Genomic DNA, 21,322 nt, shown 5'->3' with positions numbered 1-21,322 from the left:
AGGATGATAATTTCATTCCCACTGTTCCATTCTAAATTCCCAGGGACAGAACATTGTCTAACGTGAGCTATCATTCCAAGAAACTGCAAGGGCCTAATCTTCTGGATCTTATGCCATTGTTTATCAAACTGAGGTTACTGGATCTTTGGAGTTCCACAAGAGAACGTCAAGGGGTCCCCAAGGTCATCAATTTTGCTTATTACTCAGATTTCTGTAATTTGTGGCATTTACTAACACTGACAATTTTTTAAGTTTGCATTAAAATAGCATTTTCTAGAACAGAAGCCCTGTTTTTCTACTTGCCGGGGTCTTTCATAAATTAGAACAGAAGTGGTATTGGAGAGTGTCAATACATGTTGGGATTCCCAAGATTGTGCAATGTTCACAGTGGATCTTGAGGAATGTGTCAATATTAAAGGGGCTCCTTGAAATAAAGTACAACAGAGTAGAGAAAAAAAACAATAACCGTTTACTTTCATTAAAAGTAAAGGAGTTATGGCCTTAATTAAATCCATTTATTAGAATAGCATACAACACATCAAACATCTAAATTTATCTGTTGCTCAGTAACATTTGTTTCTTACTGCAGCAGCATAATGAGTAAAATTTATATTATTGAGCAGCTAATATGAGTGGACACAAATATATATTACAAGAAAATTGGCCAGTATCTTTTTTTAATAATTACATCTTCTACTTTTGAGAGTTTTTTGTTATTCTGTCTTAGTCAAATTTTCACTTCACTAAGTCATTTCCTGTTCAAAAATCCCCCTCAGATTAGTGCATTCGTGTAGTTCAAATTGTTGGGCATTTGACTCCCAAAAGGTTTCAAGCTCTAAGTGTCACTGGTTCCCTCAGCTAAGTGAATGTATCTGTTCTGACCCAGATTTTCAGGTGGCTTGCCACACAAGAGTTAAAATTACATCTTAAGTCATCTTAAAACAAAACTCAAACTTGAATTGCAAGTTTCTGTTGAGCAATCCTGAAGTCATCGCGGAAAAAGACCAAAGCCCAAACCTGCCCCTGCCATCTATAGAAAAACACAGATCCCTTGATACTCTCTTCTGTAAAAGCTACCAACCACTGACTCATTATGTTACAGGCAGCATACATTCCCTGGTTCGATTCTCTCTCTATGTTTCATTACCTAGCCTTAACTGGTGCAACACTGCAGTCTGCCTCAGTGCTCTGGGCTAAGGAGTATAAAAGTAAGAACATACCCAGGCTTCTCTCTCCTGATCACTATCCAAAGTCTTCAGCAGTAAAGTGTGAATAGGTGGATAGCAGGTAGGGGCAGGATCGCCAGTTATTCCAGTTTACCTTTGCTGCCCAATATCTAGTCATACAATAATCCAGGAGCCACAACAATGAACCCTCATGCACGCTGGATGTTGTAATATTGCACATGCTGCTACTCCTAAGTTACTCCTAACCTCGAAGGTGAAACCTCGAAGGTGAACTGGCCAAGGATCTAGTGAGACATTGCCAATTGTAAATCTTATATTACATGTAAAATTAAAACAGAAAACAGTTTTCAGGGAATTTTCAATTTCATTATGTTTCTTGTAACATAGAGAACAACAGAGCATGTTACTCTACCCACATTAATGGGCTAAATTCACTTCACAGAGTAGCAAATTGTTCAAACTAGTTGGATCTAACCATATGAATCGAGTTTTGTTTCTCCGGTACGGTTTCCATCTCAAATGTCTAAATTGTTCTTGTTCTAGCACAACAGGAAGCCACTTTGTAGGATCAGAATCCCCTCCAACTGGACTTTATTAAATATAAAAACCCCAAAGACCTCGCTTCATGGCCATAAACACTGCAAAATAAAACAGGCCAAACCTCAACACAGAGACAGGCTGTACCGCAAGGGGTTAATCTTCAAACGTGTCAATACCAAAACCAAATGGAGACGGTGTGATCATCTCAAAGACACAAAGCAGGTAGCATCAGACAATCCAATTAAAGAAAAAAGCAAAATACTGCGGATGCTGGAAATCTGAACCTGGGAGGCCATCATAGCAAATGGCCCTAGACAACAGCCATCACACAAACAAACATCCACAACAGCTAAGGAGAAATGGATCTTATCACATGCACATTAACCGGAGATCCAGAGACATCACTTTGGGATGGGATCCACTGTTTCGGTTGTGGAAACAACGTCGCAATGAATGGGTTGTCTGAACCAAGGCAGGAACCAGACTAAAGAGATTAAGGGGTGCTAAGCACCGGCCATCCAAACAGAATGTGCTCCAGGAAATGTACTTTGATACTATAAACACGATTTGTAATAAAATGGCCAAGGCCGTGGGGTCTGGCACTGCTGTCACCAAGGAGGGTCAGGAACGGTCAACCTGATTCTCGGACCTACAGCTCACACTGGAACGGCCAACCGTGTGGGGAGTTGTAAGTATCAGCCAGATCCACCGATTTTGGGGCTGAGAATTAAGGATAGCTTTAAGGGTACGAACTAAATACTGAAAGGGGGTTTGAGTTGGACCGAGTAAGTTTTGGGGCAGAAACGTGGGGATTTGCCTGCGGTTCCACTTTTCAGTGGAGTTTTATAAACGAGTTTGTGGTATAGAGCGCTGTGAGGTGTCATTACACTAGTTTAGAGCTCTTCTATTAGGGGCAGTGGAGGTGTTCTGTCAATAAATACGTTTGTGGTTGAGCCTAAACCCATATCCCTGAGAGTTTGTCCTTTATAAAATCCTAAAGTCAAGAACGTACACTAAGGGTAAATGAGCTGATCGAGCCCCCTACAACTTCCCCCATGCTCAAATGTGAATGTCACTATAATATCACATTTCCTATGGTTTCAAACTGCTAAGGTATGTAAAAAACACAGTTCCACCAAGCACTTCACTTAGAGCCAGCTTCTGGATTGAACCAGCATTCCTAGATTGTGTGTGTCTTGAATAAATCTAACACACACTGTGCTGAACTTAACTTTTAAACAGCAACTTAATATAAATGAACTGGAAATGTCTACTTGGTCAATTAGTCAAAAATCTTGTGATGGTCCTCCATGATTAAACCATCACTCAGTACTCTAAGCATGAACAATATCAGTAGGGTGAAGTAAGACAAGTATATTCTTCTTTGGGTGTGGACAAAACTGTAGGCGTGGTCTCACCAAAGACAATTGGAGCAAAACCTTTACTCTTGTGCTCCAATCTTCTTGCAATTAGGGCCAGCTACCTTCCTAACTGCTTGTGGTACAAGCATGTTAACTTTGTGTTTCATGTACCACCACACCCAAATCCCTCTGAACACCAACATTTCTTAGTCTCTCACCATTTAAAACATATTCTCTTTATCTATTCCTCCCATTGCAGTGAATAACCTCGCATTTCACCACATTATACTCCATCTGCCACCTTCTTGCCCACTCACTTAACCTATCCATATATCGTAGACTTTTTGCATCTGTATCTTACTTTCCCATCTAACGCTCTATCGTCAGCATATTTGGATACATTATATCTTCACTTAAGTCATTAATATAGATTGCAAATAGCTGAGGGTCCAGCACCCATTCTTGTGGCATCCCTACCTGAAAACAATTGCTAGTTTCTTTCTATCATTGCTAATAAACTACCCCCACCCCATCCTCAAAAAACTTAAATAGTTTAATAAAACACGATTCCCCTTTCATAAGATCATGTTGGCTCTGCCTAATCATATTATGATTTTCTAAGTGCCCTGTTACCACTTTCTTAAGAATGGATTCCAGCATTTTCCCAATGACTGATATCAGGCTAACAGGTTCAGACTTCTCTACTTTCTCTCTCCCTCCTTTTCAATCCACTGGAATCATCCCAAAAATCTAGTGAATTTTGGAAGATCACAGCCAGTGAACCCACTTTCTCTGCAGCCACCTCTTTTAGAATGCAGGAATGTCCAATTCATTTTTCCAGTAGTTTTTATTTACTAATATTAATTACTTCAAGTTTCTCACTCTGATTAGACTCTCGGTTCTCCACTATTTCAGGTATATTTTTTGTGTCTTTTACTTTGAAGGCAGACATAAAATCTGTGTTAAACATCTCTGCCATTTCATTATTCCCCATTATAATTTCTCCTGTCTCTGCCTCTAAGGGAACTATGTTTATTTTTGTTACTGTCTTCCTTGTTTACATCTACGTAAATCACAGCATATAAGTTTACCCAGCGTATAAGATGACCCCATTTTTCCAGCCCCAAAAATCATGGGGAGAATTTTTTCCCCGTCATGCGGGCTGGGCGGGAGCGGGCGCGTAGCCGATTGCCGCCCGCAATTGGCTGCGCGCCGCCATTTTACATGGGCGGGCCAATTAAGGTCTTTAACCCAGCGTGACACACACCTGGAAGCGCTGAGCGCTCCCTGTGCGGGCGGAGGAGTGAGAGTTGGGGCCTGTGCTCTTTCGCGCGGAAATCTCCCTGAGGCACAGAGGAGTTGCCTCAGGGAGATTAATCTGATTGTGTAGACTTGAAATAAAGAATTTAAAAAAACATCCAGATATGTCCCCTCATGTGACAGTGTCACATGAGCTGGGACATGTCTATGAATTTTATTAAAATTTTTTATTAAAGTTATAAAGCCTTCATGAAACCTCATCCCGCCCGTGGATGAGGTTCCATGAAAAATGTGAAGGCCGCCTGGGCTCTTCGCCTGCCCCCCAACCTTAAGGTTGGACGGGCAGCCCTTACAAGTGCCTCAATTAGTTGATTAATGGCTTTAATAGGCCTTTGACAGTTCGGAGGGTGCGCAGCCGATTCCAGTGCACGCCCGCTGAACTGCAGATCTGAATGACGCGCGGTGATGTCAGGACACACGCCCGACGTCACCGCGCATTATTTTACGCGTCAGCGTGTGGGGCCCACCCCCACACGCCAACCAGAAGATTCAGGCCCATGTTTTTGCATATACTCATATATAGATATAAGTAGGCACTCCTTTTCAGCCACGACATGCTATACTAATATTAGTTGTCAGCTTCAATGTTTCACCTCACAAATGCATGTTTTATTCACTAGTACCTTGTAGTTGGGCGCAAGGGATCAAGCAGGCAATACGGGCTGTGTTGTGAAGATGCGCGGGAGCTTAAGAGTCGCCCATTCTTTGCATCGAATCCCATGACATCTCAAAATGGTGCCCACCCACACCCATGCTGGTAGCTCACATTTACACTCAGCATATAAATTGACCCCCATTTTTTCAAGGCTTCAAAGGTCGACTTATAGGCTGAGATCTACGGTACTTGTAAAAACTCTTACAATCTGTTTTCATGTTTCTTGCAATTTATTCTCACTCTATTTCTCCCTCTATCAATTTTTGCTTATGCTTTGTTGATTTCTAAAACTCTCCCAATCCCCAGGCATACTACTCCTCTCGGCAATATAATAAGCCTCTTCATTTCATCCATTACTGTCCTTAACCTCTTAGTTAGTCATAGTCAGGGGTCACTTTTCCAGTGGAGCTTTTAGTTCTCAATGGAAAGTATATTTGTTGAGAATTATTAAATATTTCTTTAAATGTTTGCCATCGCTTATCTGCCATCATGCCTTTCAATCAAATTTCCCAATCTACCTTTGTCAGTTCACAACCATTCCTATGTAATTGGGTTTATTAATTTTAATGAGCCGGTTTCAGACTTATGTACATCACTCTCAAACTCAGTATGAGGTTCTATTGCATCATGATCCCCAGAGGATCCCTTTACTATCAAATTATTAATTAAACCTGGCTCATTACACAAGACAAGATCTAAAATAGCCACTTCCCTGGTTGGTTCCAAGACATATCACTCTCGGAAACTGTCACAAATGCTTTCCATGCACCTGTCCTTCAAACTACTTTTGCCAATTTGATTGAAGTCTCACATAATTGGTTATATTGCCAATGGTTCAAGTTCCTCTCATTTCTTGATTAATATACTGTCGAAAGTATAGCTACCATTAAGGGGCCTGTAAACAACTCCCACCAGCATTTTCTGCTCCTTGCTATTACTTATCTCCATCTGTATTGATTTTACTTCCTGCTCCACCTCACGACTGTGCTCCTGCCATTCTTCATCATCCCTTCCTTTTCCACTTTGCCTGTCTTTTCAAAACGTCAACGATCCAGGAATATTTAACTCCCAATCTTGGTCAACCGTGTCTATGCAATGGCTCTAGATCAAACCCATTCATCTCTATTTGTATCATTAATTCAATCAACTTGTTAAGAATGTTTTGTGCATTTAAATAAAGTGCCTTTAATTTTAATTTTTTTTTGCCATTTCCCGATTTGACCTTATTCATTGGTGCACTATTACTGTTAAAATTTTCGCCCCCTTCCTGTCATATTCTGCTTTGTCTTCATCCAAATCACTACACTGCTGGATGGCCTTAATTATCTTTAGGTTTATAAACTTCCCCTCACCCCTTCCCGCCTTTTTAGTTTACTGCTGTATATAAAAGAGGTACTCCTGATCTGAACTTTGCACTGTGCATTTTTGTAAGATTTCTTCTTCGCGAGAAAGGTTGCCCTCCACCAGTTTGAGGTTATAACCACACATAGTGGGAGTTGAGCATTTAATGAAAGCAGCTGGAAAGCCGTATGGTCTATTGAACTCTGTGGGTCCACACCCACTTGGAACCTGGTGGAGAAAACCCAAGTTAAATTCACAATAGGCACTCATAATTAGCACAGAAGAGCTGATTTCGTTCCAGCAGTTTGGATTGGATTTGAGTCCATAAACAGATAGAAAAAGACAGTGTGCAAATGAGCGTCCGCTCAAAAAAACTGCCATTTCATTCTATCTCGACCTGGAGGTCATTTTATACATAGGAAAATAGTTAATGCAAGGCTAATTTTTCTGTGCTGAGATGTAGTTTGTGATTTTGTAATTACTACACGTAAATTGTTAACAATGAATACTTGAGAAATCTACAGTTAAGTACAGGGGTACGTGCTAAGCATTATTTCCATCTAGCCAGAAATAAGCATCAAAAGTTAAGGATGTATAAAGTAAGAAAAAGGACCAATTTTACAGTGAAATATTTTGTTGAAATAGGATTGATACTGTATGTTATAATGTCATGCCCAGAAAGTGTTTTGTTTTCATGAGTTAATCTTACAAAGGCCTTAATACAGTAGGGTTGATCTTCATGAACTGTGGTGAGTATAGCTAACTGTTCTGTCAGACAAGCTAATGCTTATACTGCAGTAGTTAAAATATACATGAAATCGCCAGTGCAGATGGATATAAAATTTTAAATGCCAGAAGTGTCACAAAATCCATACTGGGGCTTGGAACTCCATACTTCTTGCAGGTTAGAATACAGGAAGTTTAAACAAGGTCCTTACAGATGTAAAGCTTCTGACATTGCTCAGTGTCTGCAGGAAATGCACGAATCAACTAGTTGACGTCGGCATTTCGCTAAGGTTGCATGTAGACCAGGAGGCCCATTGGCTCAGTCAGCAATAGCCAGCGCATGGTTCAGAATAAGGCCAACAGAAATTCCTGCTGAGGTAGGCTTGGGATCTGCCTCATCGAGAGTCCTTTACAGGTTCTAGTGCATGTACGATGAAAGGGAAACAAAAGGAGATTTGAGGGATTAAGTAAAAGGTCAATATAAATATTATATTAAGAGCAACCTCGAAACTCCAAAATAATTCATATTTATCACATGCTCCTCGACTCTAAAATTTCCAGCGCAAGTTCAGTTTTGCTATTTCATCTGCCATGCAAACAAATTCAAACTACATTTTGTCAAACAGCTTTGAAGCAGCCACTATCTATTTTGCAAAGGCCCTCTGCAGCCTTTTGATACCAGGTGTGAAGGAGCTTTCTATTGACTGAAGGACATGAAAATCTAGGAGTTTTGCATGTTTTCAATTTGTCCTCCGCCCCTTAGCCAATCCTTCTCAAAAACAAGACATGGTGCAAATTGTCAATAACAGACCAAAGTATCCTCTTCATTTTAATCACTTATTTAATATACATTCATGGACTTTAACAATTCCTAATTACAAGCACTCTAAAAATAAAGCCTTGCATCTATACATTGTCTTATCACGTCTCTCAGAAACGTTTCAAAAGTGCTTCACACACAATTGGACCAGTTCTAAGAAAGGTGTAATCTGTACATGATGAATAAGTTTCACCTGAACAGGACTGCAACAAAAGTCATTGCTGGAAGAGTAGCTAGCACTGTGGAAGAGGCTTTAAATTAATATGGCAGGAGTAAACATGAGATGAGGAAATAAGTAGAGCAGAAGTGACCCAGAGGATAGAAAAGATAAAGTGGGGGAAAAAAAAATCAGAAGAGCTGTGTAAAATGACCACAATTTTAAAACAGACAAAGGCTCAAGTTATATGTATGTTAATACACACAGAATGTTGTGAAGAAAATTGGTGCACTGGAGGAACAAATTGCTATGGAGGAAAAATGATATACTACATTAACTGAGATATAGCATAAGCCAGAGTAGGGGATTTAGAGCAGAAAAAATGGAAGAGAGAAAGCAGTCAAAGATTTCATTACAGCATAATAACATATGGGCAATATAGAGAATGGACAAAAGCTGAATCTTTTTGGTTAGAGTGTAATATAGACCACCAAACAATGCAGTTGGGGAAGATTAATGTAAATGGAAAAGGTGGTGGGCCATTTAGTCCAAAAAAGAGAGTGCTTGATTTAGTCCCAGGAAATAACGCAGGCTAGTGCATAATATTAGGGCAGGGGAACATCTCAAAAACTGTGACCATAACATAATGAGGTGTGATTTAAACTTGAAAAGGAAAGGGAACAGTCAAAGCTAAAATAGTTGACTGATAAAAAGGATGATTTCAACAGGACAGAAAGGAATTTAACACAGCTAAAGTGTAAATAACAACTGGCAAATAAGACAAGGCGAAAAGAATGGAAACATTCAAACAGGAAATTATTAGGATGCAAACTAGGTATCTTCGCAGTAGCATAGGTGGTGCAACAAAGCTGAAGCTCCTTGGATAAGTGGAGAAATTCAAATTCAATTAAGACGTATAACAAATTTCGTGCTAATAAAACAAGAAAATAAATGCGAATATCGAAAATAAAGAGGAAAAACAGGAGACTGGGACAGTTAGTTCTGACTAAGAAGAGGTAAAAGCATTAGCTAAAGCAAAATAATGCAGATGCTGGAAATCTGAATTAAAAATAGAAAATGCTGGAAATACTCAGCAGGACTGGCAGCGTCCGTGGAGAGAAACAGAGTTAATGGGTAAAATCTTTCCTATGGCGGACAGGCTGTTTGGGAGCAGGCACGGGGCCGATTGCTGCCCGTAATTGGCTGCGCGCCGCCATTTTACGTGGGTGGACCATTTAAGGTCCGCCCAGCGTAACACGTGGTCGGTAACGCTCTGCGCTGCCTGTGCGGGCGGGGGGAGGAGGGAGAGTCGGGGCCTGCACTCTTTTGCGCAGCAATCTCCCTGAGGCACGGAGCTGCCTCAGGGAGATTAAGTTGATAATAAAACTTTTTTATAAGTAAAAAATTATTTAAACGTGACAGTGTCACATGAGCTGGGGCATGTTTGTGAATTTAGCAAAAATTATTTTATTATTTTATAAAACCTTCAGGAAACCTCATCCCGCCCGTGGATGAGGTTTCCTTAAAAAAGCAAAGGCCGCTTGGGCTCTTCGCCTGCCGCCAACATTTAGTTTGGATGGGCAGCGTTGTTAATAAGGTAAATTACTTTTTTCTGATGGCCTTAATAGGCATTTGAAAGTTCAGCAGGTGCACAGCCACCTCCGGTGCGCGCCCTCCAAACGATATATCAAAATGATGCGGGGTAACATTGGGACACATGCCCGACGTCATCTTACTTGTCGGCATGTCGGGCCCGCCCCGCACTCTGATGGCAATATTCTGCCCAATGTTTCAGGTCAAAGACCTTTCATCAAAAGTTCTGATGAAGGAGTCCTGAGGAAAGGTCATTGACCTGAAGCGTCAACTATGTTTCTTTCTCCGTAGATGCTGGCCGACCTTTTTTTTTTATTCTTTCATGGGATGTGGGCGTCATGGGCAAGGCCAACATTTGTTGGCCATCATAATGGTCCTGGAATGCAGTGACTTGCTAGGCCATTTCAGAGGGCATTTAAGAGTCTACCACATTGCTGTGGGTCTGGAGTCACATGTAGGTGAGACTGAGTAAGGATGGCAGATTTCCTTCCCTAAAGGGCAGATGGGGTTTTACGACAATCATTGATAGTTTCAGAGAGACTAGTTTTATAATTCCAGGTTTATTAGTTGAGTTTAAATTCCACCAGCTGCCATGGTAGGATTTGAACCCCTGGTCTCAGAGCATTATCCTGAGCCTCTGGGTTACTAGCCCAGTGGCATTACCATTACACCACCGGCCCCCCATAATTTCTGAGTGTCCCAGCATTTTCCATTTTTATTACTGCATTCATAAAAAAATGGGTAACCTGAAGGGAAATAGTAAAGTATTTTACAAACATATAAGAAGTAAAAGAATAGTCAAAGAAAGGACCGGGCCAATTAAAGATGAAAACAGAAGTCTTCTAACAAAGACGTAACTTCTATTTATTTCTGTGTAAGAGTCTGTAAAAAGAAATGAGAGTGAAAGACAAAAGATAATTAGAGATAAAGAACTAGTAGTAAAAGTTGATGGGTGTCAATGGATCCCTATGGCAGAACATCTTAGAATGGTCAGGGAAGGCAGAAAGAAAATGACAGCAGCTAGGATCACAATCTTTCAAACATCGCTAGATTTGGAAGTTGTGCCCAAGGATGGGAGGGCTGCCATGTAGCTGTTCTGGTCAAAAAAGGAAAAAGGGATAAACCAGGTAACTATAGAACTGTTCTATAGAAATGGTAGTGAACATCTATGATATATTTTAAAAGATAGTGAGCGGCTGCAATATCTTATTGGTAAAGAGGATGCAGAAGCTATTTACAAGGATGTTACCAGGATCAACATTTCCTCTAAATTCTGTTTGCTAGCCACAGCAGGCTTGTTCCACTGCACAGTCTCCTGAAAATTTACACGAGGCCGAACACATGCGCATCTTCAAGGGAATATTACTTATGCGCGACCTGTTTTTTCTCTGCGGAAATTAATTTTGGAGTTGATTATAAAAGGCCATCTATAAAGGAGAGGAGTCAAAGTGGCTCAGAAATCATTGGTTCAGTTATATTTTACTGCAAAAAAAGCATCTGTATCCTGCTTTCACAATTAAAGCAGCCAGTAAAAAGTTAAACATCAAGTTACTGAAGTTTGGAAGCTTTTATGGGAAAGATGTGTTATTAAATTAGCTTATTTTAGAGCTTCTTTTAAATAGTGCCTGTTCTCCCCTCAACCCCACCCCCTATAAGCAAAAGAATCTATGAACAGCCCACAATGTTTGAAATGTTTGTCTGACAATTTACAGCCAAAATAATTAGGGTTTTGGAACTGGACATCAATGTCACTAAATTAGGCAAAATTATGCAATTGAAATCTAATTAAAGAATTCTTATGCGATAATTAAATAACCAATCTTAGCATTAACATCTATGGTAATTATAGGTTTTTATCTATGACTTCCCGACATCGTATCCATAGCAACTCAAAACTAATTTATGAAAAAAAGTGAAGAAAAAACTTAAAGTACAGTATTCAAGAGTTTCAATTAGCCTTTTATATTTACTTCAAGTACACATAACATTGGTGTTGAAATATTGTACATTAGTTGGTCAACCTGTATATTTCTGGGTACCAAAGAACAAGTAGCATTTCTTAAACAGTGGGTAACTAAATAAGAATGAGTTAATCTTAATGTATGAAATCAAAGGATCATAAAGGTTGACAGTATCCCTGAATTTAGCTTGAAATGTTGCTGTAATATTCACTAAAATATGCTCTGTGTAAGGCACTTTTTTTTAAGTAGACAAATGTGACTGGTCAATGGCAAGTGATTAAGAGGGGTCTAACAGAGGTGAGAAAACCACAAATAACATGGAAAAAGAAAAAGAAACTTTGTTTAATTACTTGAGGCCTATTATAGTAGGTGCATATACTAATAAAATGGCCACTGTTGTTTAAAAATAATCAATAAAGCAGTTCAAACCATCATTCTTTTTCAACTGCCTTCATATCTCAGCTAGAAAAATGCACAGAATTGCTAACTAAACTACTAAAACTCACTATTTTAATACCTGTTGGGAATATGTTAATCCAATCCTAGGAATCCAACGAAGCTCATAGCCCACTCTGTCATCTGATGCCTTCAATTACTTCATATTTTCCTTGCACCTCTTTTGTTCACTGAATTCTTTGCAGTTTTTTCTTCTTATCATACATACTCATGTAAAAAATCGAGTTTCTAAGACTAATGTTTTAGCCAAAAGGTAGGAGGTTGACTTTTACATGAGTAAGAGTTTTGAGGGGTTGAAACCCTATTGTCTCACTATCAGAGTTCCTGTCAATCCCACCCCCCAAAAGTAGCCTTGACATCATGCGTTGATGTGTGCAGACACGAGGAGCTGAACAGACACCTTCAGTGGTGTGCTATTCTATGATAATTCTATCAATGAGTAGGTTGACTTCAGCGGCAAGCAGGTGGTGAGTACAAAGAGTTTGGATTTTTGGGTGCAAGTTTGGGGTCGATTTATGCATGAGATGCTCATCACTCGAGTGTGTACAGTATTTTCTCCTGCAAGTTCTATTAAAATCTACTCTCACTTCAGGTCTGTACCAATGAACTATCACACAGTTTCTCTTATCAGATACATTGAAATGCACCTGGGAAAAAAAAAATTGCATGATGACTTAACAAATGCCACATATTAATCTATAAATTCATTTACAAAAAATTGATTTTAAACATTTCAGTTAAACCCATTTTGGATTTTTAAAAAATAGACTCTTCTTTCATAAAATGTAGTTTTATTCTCTATTGGTACATTACTGCACTCAATCCAATAAATTCTAAACTTTTATTTCTACACGACAGCATACAATTCTTAACCCACAAACAGCAGTTGCAATTAAAGCCCAGGGGCTGGATTTTTATTCTCGGGATCTTGATCCCGACACCAGGCTGAGTCCCGCGTTGGGAACTGGGAACTGCTGGTGGTAGGACTCCGGAACCGATTTTTGTGAGATCGGCCAATTTAGTGTCTGCCCAGGGGCTCAGCCCAGTTACAGTCTGGAGAGCCAATAGCACTGACAGATCGGACACCCCACCATGAGAAGCGGGCGCTTTTGATGTCGGTAGATGAAAGAGAGGGTGTCTCAAGGTGGAGGTGCACTCTGACTACTTATTAAAGCCTTAAAATTACAAAGGGGCTACAGCTATGGCCCTCTGTCAATTGTGGTTGAGGGGTGGAGGCGGGGGGTGGGGGGGAACTTAAATTGTAGGGTGGACTGCAGGCTCCCACCTTTCCATCCTTCACCTAGGTTGCAGTCTCAGCAGGATGCTCGTCCGCCAACCGTAAAATTCCAGTCGGTATCGTCAGATTAGCCTTAATAAGCCTTTCAGATGACCTAATTAGCTTCCTGCCACTTCCCTGTCAGACCCACTCCCCCCTCCCCAAGCCTTGTCTGTTCAAATATGGCCAACGATGAAAAAATGCCAGAAAATCGGCGCACTGGCCCGCAGTGGGAGATTGCGGGCTCTCCCACCTCTGTGCTCCCCTCCACAGCTCTTCACAAATCTGACCCCAGCTATCTCAATATGGTAAAATTTAAGTTGACAAGGTAGGAAAAAATGTTATAGGAAGTTAGCAGTGACTGCAATTCAAAGCAATTTAGTTGATGTAAATTACTTTTCTGTCAGTACCTTGGCACTGCATAAATGGAAGCTCTTAAAAAGTAAATTGTTTTAGCTGTCAATAAAAACATCCGCTAGCAAGTAATTCTCTAACTCTTAGCTCATCTTCGAATAGAGCCCTGGAATCTTTAATGCCCACCTGTAGATGCAGATAGGGCTTTAGTTTAACATCTTATTTAAGGGATGGTTCCTCTGACAATGCTGCACTGTGTTAGCCTTGATTATGTGCTCAAATTGAACCCATGACCTTTTGACTGAAAGATGAGTGTGCTACCACTGGGCCAACCGATACAGGATACTGACACATATTCAGCTCTAAAAAACAATGTAAATACCTCTAGGAACTTTTGGGGGCAGAACCATTTTATGTTTCCTTTCCATTAGAAGGTCTCAGGTTTAAAGTTTGAGATGAGGTTGCATGACAGTTACAGCTGCGACCATTTGCAGTTCACAGAGGTGTAGCCAAGCGAAAATCTTCACTGTTAGAGATAATGTAATGTGGGTTCATTCCAGTACATGTGGTCTTTGCCTAATTTATAAATCAGATAAAGGCATACATTTGGCATTTAAAGCTTTGGGCATGCAGCAGTTGTGAAGCCTTGTGAAGAACATTGACACAGGGAGTTACTGAAGGTTAATGCTTTATCCACTACTTGAAAACAAATAATCTGCCTTACAACTACCCAGGCCAATATATTCAATCTTGTGGTAACAAATAAGTGTCATCTTCTGGACTACAGAGGCCTAAAGCAAAGCCATGGATGGAATCACAACCTGTGTAGTTCCCAGAAACCTGAAACTATATTTTACACTGAATCTTTTCATGGCATTGCAAGCAAAGTGTACTAACTAATAAATACTTCTGTATAAGTGCTTAAAATGGGAGCCCGAATGTCTGAGCAATCTCTTGCAAACTTGATGAGTTAACTGGGAATTGCTTTAATGCCAGTGTCTCAATCCAATGATTGGGAAGCCTGAAAGGGCTTGAAGAACATGTCGAGATGCAGACACTCAAAATGTTCTCTCACAAACCACAAAGGGTTAGTATTAAAAATTGGGGAGTAAGGCCACTATGTTGTTGGGGCTCTGGTTCCACAATAAGCTAGATAGGCCTGGATGGTGACCTTTATCTTATTCCATACGAACATTAGAACTAGGAGCAGGGTCAGGCCACTTGGCCCTTGGAGACTGCTCTGGCATTCAATAAGATCATGGCTGATCCTATTGTAATTTCCCACCTACCCCGATAACCTTTCATCCCCTTGTTAATCAAGAATCTATCTAGCTCTGCCTTAAAAATATTCAAATGTCCTGCTTCCATTGCCTTTTGAGGAAGAGAGTTCCAAAGACTCTTGGCCCTCAGAGAAAAAATGTCTCATCTCTGTCTTAAATGAGCAACCCCTTATTTTTAAACCATGACCCCTAGTTCTAGATTCTCCCACAAGATGAAACATCTGCTCCACATCCACCCTGTCTTAAAGGTTTCGATCAAGTCACCTCTTACTCTTCTAAATTCCAATGGATACAAGCCTAACCTGTCCAATATTTCCTCATAAGACAACCCAACCATTGCTGATATTAGCCTAGTAAACCTTCTCTGAATTGCTTCTTACGCATTTACATCTTTCCTTAAATAAGGAGACCAATACTTTGAACAGTACTCCAGCTGTGGTCTCACCAGTGCACTGTACAACTCAAGCATAACCTCTCTACTTTTGTATTCAATTCCCCTCGTAATAAATGATAATATTAGCTTTCGTAATTACTTGCTGTACCTAGATGCTAGACTTTGCTGATTCTCTCTGCATCTCAGAGCTCTGCAGTCTCACACCATTTAGGTAATAAGCTTCTTTTTTTATTTTTCCTGCCAAAATGGCTAATTTCACATTCGCCCACATTATACTCCATTTGCCAGGTCTTTGATGAAGGGACTTAATCAATTCAGTGAGCCCTATCGGAAAGTAAGTTGTGAAGAGGACGTAAGGAGGCTACAAAGTGACATAGATAGGTTAAGTGATTGGGCAAAGACCTGGAAAATGGAGTATAATGTGAGTGAATGTGAAATTAGCCATTTTGGCAGGAAGAATAAAAAAGCTTAGTCTTTTTGCATTCAACTTCCAGGAGCTTGTAGGGGTCCTGTGCAAGCCAACACTGCAGTGCAACCCAGGTTCAAGAGGAGTGCACCAGAGATAAAATGACAATACAATATTTTCCTTAGACAGAGCAAGCATATCAACTGTGGAAGAGTAAAGAATGGCTGATAACTGGGAATGGCTCTGTAGAATGCAAGGGATAAAAAATCCTATGGTGTCGTTTAAAAACTCTCTTTCAGGTACAGGTGTGTTATTCCTTCTGAATAAGTAATCAATTCATAGCAGGTGTAGAGTAAAAACGGTTTAATTAAATGTATTTCATATCATTATCTATGCCTCAAATTAACAAATAGAGTTGAATTGTTAAGTAATGTTTAAATTTTATTTGTATATAGACCATTGTATTTTGCAACACTAAGCAAGAACACTTAAAAATGTTTCTGTACTTAATTCTGCTGTCAGCAAACCTATTGGTATTTCCTAATAGCTGTAGGAACAACTGAAATGCAGTAGGCAAGTTGGGACATGGTATCTGTAGCTACTGTTCAAAGTCAGGAAAGCAGCTCTCTGAAATGCTGTAAATAAAACAAGTTACAGCAGGGTACAACTTAAATAATAAGTTTTTTGACCTTAAGAAACAGTAACAATAAAAATTCTGATTAATAAAACAATGAACATGCTATAAATTCATTATGATATTTCATCTCAAATCTGTCATACTGATCACACTGAAAATACAAGGATTTCTCACATTTGTTTCCTGAGACTACAGCTGAAATTTTAAAAAGTGGCCCCATGAAATATTCTAGCAATGTTGTGTAGAAAAAGAAGTCAAATCCCTTAGAAATGTGAACTCACTTATCCTTTGTGTACCCAGGAATGAAATACATAGACTTAGCTATCTCAGCCTATACAAAATGTCAGAATACCTCCTTTTTTTTGGCTGCAGTTTAAATTCTCTATGAGAATATTTTCCATTGTTTGCTAAATTCTGTGAAAAAGTAGAGAATATCACTTTATACTCAAGAGTATGGGTAAAAGGAAGTTTCTCAGATTAGAAGAATGCGATGAGTGTTGTTCCACTGAGGTCTGTGATGGGACTGCGCCTAATTACTGTAAACATACATGATTTGGATTTAGGGGCTCAGGGATTATTGTTATTCAAAATTGGATGATCACAAATTGAGGGTTATGGCAAATCCTGACGAGGATTATAAATGGCTGTATGAAAATATAGATGAATTGACTGGAAGGGCAGCAGATGCAGCTCAATGTAAAATAAATATGAAGGTAAAACCCTGTTAAAGCTACAAAAACAATGGAAAGTGTATAATGTGGAATAGTGTTGAATGGGGTGAAGGATTGAAGTTATGAAGACTTGAGAAATTAGGGCTTTTTTATATCAAGGCGGAGGTGGTTGATGAGTAATCTGATTATGATAAAGTGATAAATAATTAGCAGTAGGTTTTTCCCAATAGTCAATAAGAGGATAATAAAAAAAAACAAAGTTAAGATAAATCACAAACAAAATAATTGTAAGAGCAGCTGGAAAATTTGTTTTAGACAGGGACCAATGTTAGAATGTGAAATTCTGTACTGCAATAAGTTGTTGCAACAAAGTCCTTTTTTTTTAAGGGAATTAGACCGTTGTTTGAAAAAGATTATTCAAAAGTTACAACACAGAACAGGCCATTCAGCCCATCAGGTTTACACCAGTGTTTTCTCCTTTGCAACAGATGCCTAGTCTAATCCCATGATTGGCCTTCCCATATCCTTTTATCTTTTTCTTTCTTAGGGCCTATTGAACGGAGAAAAAAAAATGCCGGAGAAAAAAAATGCTGGAGATGAACAAATGAAGAGACAGAGAGATGATGAGGGAAAACTACTGAGCCCCACAAAGGGAGAGCGCAAGATGGATGAATGAATTAGATGAGCAGAGACAGGGGGCTGGATTCTACATAGGCGGCAGGGGTCCCGCTGCCAAGGCCCCTTGTGGTGAGACCCAGAGCTTCATTTTGCCAGCGGTAGCTGTCCCCAGTTAAGAAGAGCATCCCACCCCCCACGAACTGCCAGCCAATCTGAGGGCTGGCGGCTCAGCAGCGCCATTATTAGCAGTGGCCATTGCTGGGGCTGCAGGAGGAAGATGATGGCACGCTGATGGCCGTTTGCCCTCACAGTCATGTAAGTGGGGTCTGGGGCTGCTGGGACCAGTGAAGTAGGCCCCCAACAAGGGGATGGTGGGGTTGCTAAGGGCAGGCGGTACCGCTGCTGTGTGGGTGGTCACCAGGTGGGGAGGCCACCAGGTTTCACTGGACGGTGTCCTGACATGGCTTAGAGCCCTCCAGCAGCTGGTAGGATACTCAAGTAAAAGCAAAATACTGCGGATGCTGGCAATCTGAAATAAAAACAGATAATGCTGGAAAAAAAACTCAGCAGGTCTGGCAGCAGCTGTCGAGAGAGAAACAGAGTTAATGTTCTTAGTTCGTACAACTCTTCTTCAGAGTAAAATATTCAGTTGGGCTCCAGTGGCCAGGATATCTGCCACCTTCCCCGCTGCTGGAAAAATGGCTTGGTGGCAGGAAAACAACAGTCATGCTACCCTTAGCCTTCCCTCACCATTTTGCCAGCCTCCTGGCCTCCCAGCCAGTCCCCAAAGGGTTTGTAAAATTCAGACCACAGTGACAAGCAGAGAGAAAAAAATTGCTGCAAGAGCACTGTCACAAGAAATCAGCTGGGAGCGAATGAAATGGTCCTTTACGAAATTAATATTCCAAACTGAGTAAAAATCCAGTCATTTTTAGCACTGAGATATAAACAGATGTACAATTCAAAGATGAAAACTGTTCCCAGAAAACATCTCTCTCAGATGGACTGTATACTACGTATGTATCAGGACCAGTTGGAAAGTACATACACAGTAACTATTACTTCACTTCTATTCAACTGCTTGGCTATCCAGATGAAGATTATAAAATAGAGAATAGTGGAACAGCTTGTTTATTTCACAATTTAAAAAAAAAAATCACGTGCAGCTATTCATCACAAAGACAGCAAAAATATTCTGCTTTTCCTTCATTGGGTATTCAATTCAGACAACACCTATGGGGTTATTTCAATTTAATTGTATTAGTTTTAATGAAGATTACAAACAAGAGTTCTCATGACAAAACTTTCATTCAGTGCCTCTTCTCTCTTTAAAAGACTATCAAAATCGCCTTATCACGCAATATTAATGGGGTAATTTCAGCACCAATTATCTCTAATTTCATCATTGAATTACATTAGCTGCCAACAGTTAACTTCATGATGATTCCAAAAGATTTTTAAAAACGGAATTTGTTTCCAAATCTGTCATCGCTTAAGGAAAGAAACAGCACATTTCCAATGAATTTATCTGGTCTTCCAGTGGACAGGCTGATTTTTTATGCTCCTGTCAGAAATAAGACTAACTTTATTGAACGAGTATTGCTGCTATACTTGGCAATGAGCTTCCAATTTTTGCCTTTTTGCCCAATTATTATGTAACTGTGGCTGTGTGGTGCAAATTGCTATGAAAACCCTGTAAAATCTACAAAAAGGTCTTCTTAATTGCTATTCCATTAGTTCTAAGTGATCTTTTAAATGTACATAATTATTTGCCTTGTAAAATATGCAAATATTCCATGAAAAGGCCCCGCAGCCTTAAATTTGAATATCTGTCTGAATATTAAACCCAAGCTTTAAAGCTAAATGACCATTTAGCCTCACGAGTGAGATGTGTTGGGCCTAGTTTAATTGGACCAGTCAGTGCCATAAGCGGCCCCTCGAAGAGGGTACTGCGAATAAATTAATCTAACCCAAGATCCAATCCAACTGAAAGAAGCTTCACTTAAATCAATATTTCTTCCTTGTGCTGAAGTTAAATGATCATGTTTTTGCATCTGGTCTCAGGAATGTGACAAAGATATCCACTCTGATCCAGAGATCAGCTATCTTCTGGTGGGTTCCATTTCAAAGATTTTTAATTCAATTATTAATTAGTTACAGGGTGCAATTTTCAACAGGCCATCTGCCACTGTAGGCCTTAACCCTGGGTGTTCCTTTAATTCCAAAGCCCTGGGCACAGGACGGTTACCATAAACAACTGCTCTTTGCTGGTAGTTCGGTAGTTTCCAATGTTTTTTTAAACCAACCGTCAAAATTCCAGACTCAATTTACATCCACGAATCCATCTCTTTAACACGTGATCAAGTAAAAATATACAGCAAGTTGACCCTGAAATTTTTTTTATTCGCTTATCTGCAATATTAGGGTAGCAGGGTAATTTGAGACCTGAGAGGGTGGACGTCCCTGCCCTTTAGTGAGTTACCTCAGGCCCAGGTAAGGCTCCCATGCTCAGGGTTACAAGCCATGGCCAATGGTGGTGGGACCAGTGAATTTTCAATGGTGATGGCTAAACAGCTAGAACTTTGAGGGACTGCTTATCGAAAGAGGACTTGTGTTTCCTTTAAGCAGACATGAGGAAAGCATTGGGAAACCACCTCATGTATTCTTTTCCCCAGTCATATTGCTCATTGAAATTGTAAACAGGAGGCTCTCATGAGCAACTGAAGAGGAAAACAAAGGACCATGAGGCGTGGAGAAATGAGAGTGAACCTGCACTTAGGCAGATCATTACTACAATCTGAAATATATTCACAATAACTTAGCATTGACATATACATTATCCTGCTGTAAGCAAATATTTTTTAACATCAGTCCCCCACAATCTGATACATTAAACAAAGATCTTCAGGTCCCAAATCTGCTTTAAGAAAGTTCAAATTATTCTGCCACTGCGTAATTATAGCACAGCTCAAAGGGCCAAGTTGGCTTTTGCATAATTACTGCAGCTCCAGACAGGTGAGAAACCAAATCAGATAATATCTAACTCTGCCTAAAGCCAAAACCAGTAGTAATTTTCTATTTAATTACTATCTAGAACTATTTGGGCTCAAAGTGGCTATTCAACAAAAGAATCTTTGTCTGTGACCAACTCGTTCTGGTATTTCACAGTATGAGCTAGTCATAGACAACAGGTTTGTCTAGCCAAAGGGATAATTCAGGTCACTACCAATGTCATTTCTGCCAGCTCTCTTTATATTGATTACATTTCTGCTTTGAAAGCTGTTACTTCGAAATTAAACTTTGCGCCAAAACAAATAAAGGGAATTGCAAAAAACTACTTCAGTGTTCATACAGGCATGTTCAAAGCATTTACAGTGCAAGCTATAATTTGAGCTCCAGTAATAAGTGAATGAGTTACAAAGCAGTTGAATAACCTAGGAATCCAGATAACATAAAGGGCAGTTGATGCACAGCTCATGTAGTCAATCAGAGATTTCTGCTACTGTCTGAATCTCATTTATGGCTATAAAGTGAACTTCAGCTTTTGTATCCCTTTTATTTAATCTCAC

The 21,322-nt window shown here is 39.8% G+C and overlaps 1 protein-coding gene across 1 annotated transcript in view; it reads right to left on the bottom strand.

The window, feature by feature from the left end:
* dph6 (diphthamine biosynthesis 6) overlaps window positions 1-21,322 on the bottom strand; it is a 240,268-nt gene that overhangs the window by 136,330 nt on the left and 82,616 nt on the right. The gene's annotated exons all lie outside the window — the stretch shown is intronic.

This window comes from Cetorhinus maximus, chromosome 18 (genome assembly GCF_964194155.1).
Source record: "Cetorhinus maximus chromosome 18, sCetMax3.hap1.1, whole genome shotgun sequence".
Lineage (NCBI taxonomy): Eukaryota > Metazoa > Chordata > Chondrichthyes > Lamniformes > Cetorhinidae > Cetorhinus > Cetorhinus maximus.
The sequence above is the reverse complement of the archived record's forward strand: the minus strand, read 5'-3'. Positions and strand labels throughout refer to the sequence as shown.